A 4,923-nucleotide genomic window follows, 5' to 3' on the forward strand; every position below is an offset into this window, starting at 1 on the left:
ATCTTTCAGGGGTTCTCAACCTTGGCAACTTTAAGACTTGTGGACTTCAATTCCCAGAATTCCTCAGCCAGCTTTGCTGGCTGAGGAATTCTGGAAGTTGAAGTCCACAAGTCTTAAAGTTGCCAAGGTTGAGAACCCCTGAATTCTATCTCCTAAAAGAGCCTCCTCTCTAATCCACAGCATCTAGGAATTAGTGCATAAAAACCATTGCATGAGAAAATGAAAAGCCAAGAATAGAAAGCTTTATTGGACTAACAAACTGGTGTAGAAATACACGAACCTTCTATATAACTCTTGATTTGATATTTTTATTTGATGACAGATGCCACAAAAAAAGTGCATACAGGAGTCCCAGTACATTTTTTTTTTTTGTCTACTAAAAGATGCATCTGTGTGCATTTTTTTTTTTTCATTTCTCCTTTGGATCAAGCCAGGAAGTAAGGTGCAACACGAGGAAACAAACTGATGTCCAAATAGACATTTGCAACGGCTCATGATGATAGGAGATGTTACGAAAATAAATCCTGCGTGGGCAAAGACTTGGACTGGTTTCAACCAGTTGACAAGGTTTAAAAAACACATTAACCTGCATTGATGGCTGAGAAAGCCTGGATGCAATACCTCAGATCTTTTGATAAGGACAGTGGAGTGTATGGGGGGGTTTGGGAGCCCTGAACAAGAAGGGGTCATAGTGTGCCTGGATAACCCAAGGTATGGCTTTACTAAAGTTAAAAAAAAAAGTCTATTTTGTAAATATTTCTTAGTCAACTGATAAGTGCGACCACTAATACTACATAGAGTAGAGCTACATAACATTTCTTTTAGCCTTTGCACAAATAATAGGTGGAGTGAATTTATCTGTTAATTTACTGTTCTACTTCAGGCTTTGCTTCTATAATGGAATAATCTTCATTCATTCCGATAGCACACTAATATGGCAGGGATAAGGCGAGGCAAGGGCTCTTCTGAAATCTAACGCCGCTGTTTTAACCAGGTTTCTTTCTAAAAGTTCCTTAAAGATAGAACGGTGGCTTAAATACAGGAAGCCAGGCCAGGGCTCTTTTGTATTCGAAAGGCTCCAGATATGGATAACCATTTCTTCTTCCCTCTGATTGAAATGCCAGAAGAGCTCATTCATAAATGTACTAACAGCAGCTGGCAAGCAACGTGAATCAATCTACTCCACGAAGCACATATGAAAAAAGGGGACTTGCCACTGTAGGATAGAATGATGGCTACTCACTGAAGGGTTTAAAAGTGATATCATAAAAATGGTGTGCTTCTGAATTCCAACAGCTGCATAGAAAGCTTTGTGGGCTCACATTTCTTCTGAACCAAACTTGCTTAGGCCTCAGCCAGGCTGTTCCCCATGTTCTTATGTTTTCCTGGGGTCGTTAAGCTTTTTACAGGTGTTTTCTCTTTTGAGACTGCATCCAGCTCATGTTTATTTCAAAGTAAATTCCACCAAAATCAGTGGGATTTACTCCTGAATAAACACCCAGAAGCTCCTAATTGCTCTAGCTCTAAAGACAAGATCTGAGGGCAGGAAACAATATCAGATTGGAAACCAGACTTGTAAAGAGAGAAATTAGACTACCGACAATGTATTATCTCACACATAGAACACAGAAGGAACAAATTTCTGAGGAACAGTTTTATTTAAGTCCTTAATACTTCTGTCTTTCTTTTCTATAGCAACCGCAATACATTCATGCATTTCATATTAGAGCAGTGCACGTATGATTTGATAATATAGGCCAGTGAAATACACTGTAAAATGTTGGGAGAATGAACAGACATTAGATCTGCATTCAGCTCCAGAATTACTTTGCAGTCTCCAAAGCCTTCTCTCATCATGCCACTGAAGTTCAGACAAATGTTTGCCATTTTCAGACTGGAAACCAAATAAAAGAAAACATTGCTTTAGCTTTAGAATGGAGTTAAAAACCTTGTAAACTCAAACAGAAAATCCCCCCCTTACTTTGCACTATGGTACATTTCTTCAGTATAACAGCTTGGGGGGGGGCAACTGCCAGCCAGCACAAAGTTGCCTCCTCCCTCGTTAAATAAATAGGATGAGCTGCAGCTCATTATTTAATGTTTCCTCCAGTTTGCTTGTCAATTTTTGGCCATGTAGATGCTATTACTCTGTCATGTATCTCAGGCAGCATAGCCAATAGGAAGAATTTATGGAAGTTACATTAGGGCCACCAGATGTAGATTGCAAATCTCCATGTGATCACTAGATGGAAGCAAAAGATTTTAGCATTATCTCTCTGGTTCCCTCTCCTGGCTCTACAGATATGTGTACGCCAGACCTGTATCTCTTAACATGCATCTGATGGCCCTAAGATAAAATCAATCATTTAGAGCAGAGGTCTTCAAACTTGGCTCTTTTATGACTTGTGGACTTCAACTCCCAGAATTGTTCAGCCAGGCATGCTGGCTGAGGAATTCTGGGAGTTGAAGTCCACAAGACATAAAAAGGCCAAGTTTGAAGACCCCTGATTTAGAGAGTAATAATCCCTGCTTTATGCAATTGCAGGTCCTGATTGGTTGCTGTAATTTGTCAGTTACTTTTACTTGTAAATGTAATTGAATTTATGTCAGACTATCACATCCAGAGCCTTTAGCTCCGAAAAGACCACTAACTTGGTCCCATCAAGGAAAAAGGTGCTAACTTTGATTAGGAGGATTCTCTGCTTGGGGCAGAGGTTGTGTGGAATAGGACTTGAAGGACATCAATAAAATGATGTTTACCTTGTCTGAAACTACTATCAGATCCTTAGTCTTATCCCACTTTAATTGATAAACATAAAAAGGAATGCATCTGACTTATATGTATTTCTTGTGCTTTAGGAGCAGCACAGGAACTCTACTGCTTAATATTCTTCATAGCAAAAGCAGGAGTCTTTCAATTGCTTAAAATCTGATATGGTTGTGATGATACACAATTTACTGGATCACAGTCCACCAAAAATCCCAATTAGGATTCTCTCTATAATGTATACTGAAGATCTTTGCTGTCATCTAGGGCTAATTTGGATTATGCAGTCCACATCATGATGCTCAACTGCCCGACTGCCCTTTAAACAATTTCCTCAGCCCCAATCCCACCTTAATCTTTTTTTAATAGTTTCAATTTTGATTAAGTTTGATGGGGCAGATGGGATTTGAGATAGCGAGAAGGATTGACTTGTTCCGTTCCATTCATTTGCTTTTCAAATCACTCTGCTTTTGAGATTAAAAGAACATTTCTTCTTTTTCAAAACACCCTCCCCCACAAGTCCTTCTTTCTTATTTGGGGAAATTAAGCCTCCATTTGTGGTATATCGGATGTGACAGCATGATTATGTACAGGATCCATGCTCCGATGCGTTATGTGGAGCAAACCTTTTCTCTTTGATTTTGCTTCTGTGCTTCTCCCCCTTCCCCATTTTAGGGCTAGCTGGGAACATTTGTTACACAATATTCCCTCCCCCATAAAACCCCACTGAGTAAGCAATGACTTGGAGAGCAAGATCAGCTAGAGCAAGGTTAGTCCTAGAGGGAGGGCAGTGCCAAGGTCTGCTGCTCAAAGGAAGAGCAGAGTGACTATTGTAAAAAGGGCTGATTTATGTCTGTGACTTCAGTGGTGCTACCTGATGGCACTTGAGCAGGCAAAGCTAATTTATTCAAGATCTCCCACTATTAATGTGCAGTGACTAAGCATTAAATCTACTTTGAGCAGCAACCCTACATATGATCACTTCACCTCAGATGGCCAAGTGTATGCTTCTTACTTTTCCTTTATGGTGCACTGTTGGGCATGGGGCGTAGCTGTAATATTTCCAGTGGTGAAGGACCATGTCACAGGTTGGCACTGCTACACAGAGAGAGTTGCTGCACTTGGCCATTGTGGTGACTGCAGCTATGAACCACATGAATGACAGTATACCAAATGGACAGCCAAATCTCAAGCATGGCTTTATGGTCACCTGCAGTGAACTTAATTTGCAAATGGACAGTTTGTTGGTATATGCTGCATTGCTCACCGATAGGATTGGATTGTTTAGAATGATCCTGGTCTGGAGGATGCTGCAATGCAGTCTGCAACTTCCGAGAGATGAAGAAGGAAGGAGGATTTTAGAAGTGGAGACAAAATGGAGAGCTATAAGAATGCTTTTTCTAAACCTATTATTTAATGAAGAATTCTAAGTTACAAGCCTACTCCGGATTCTTAAGAACTCAGTAAGAAAGAACACAACAGGAACTATCATCAGGAACATCTCAACTGCTTCCACCAGTACTTTAGTGGATAAGCATTGTAAGTTATTTCCACTGGAAGGGGAAATAATTGTTTGTGGAATTAAACTAGATAACATCATCGACATGAGGTGACATGGTCATCAACAATGATGATGTTACCTAGTTTGGTAATGAAACATCTGCAAGAAAACAACCAAGCTCAGAGAGCACCAGGGATTCCACCGTTCAAGTCTGACTCGTTATAATTATTCTCTTCTATAGATAGTTGTTTGACAGCATCCCAAAACCTGATCCCTTGGCAAGCATTTTCAGCTATCTTTCTCTGTTCCCACACTTGTGAATAAGAGTTTGTGTACGTGAGTTATCTTCTTTGTGATGAAGTTCTTAAATTGAGAGATGGTCACACTGAACCAGCCTTGCCTTTTATTCTTTTCTTAGAAAAATCCTTGGGTGAACTTTTCGAGAAGTTGAGTTCTGAGACTCAGCAGCCTGACTTCACCTGGAATGTTGCAGTAGCTGAAGGTTGACAATCTACACCAGGGGTTCTCAACCTTGGCAACTTTAAGACTTGTGGACTTCAACTCCCAGAATTCCTCAGCCAGCAAAGCTGGCTGAGGAATTCTGGGAGTTGAAGTCCACAAGTCTTAAAGTTGCCAAAGTTGAGAACCCCTGATC

The sequence above is a fragment of the Crotalus tigris genome, unplaced genomic scaffold (genome assembly GCF_016545835.1).
Source record: "Crotalus tigris isolate CLP2741 ecotype Arizona unplaced genomic scaffold, ASM1654583v1 scf7180000020184.803716, whole genome shotgun sequence".
NCBI lineage: Eukaryota > Metazoa > Chordata > Lepidosauria > Squamata > Viperidae > Crotalus > Crotalus tigris.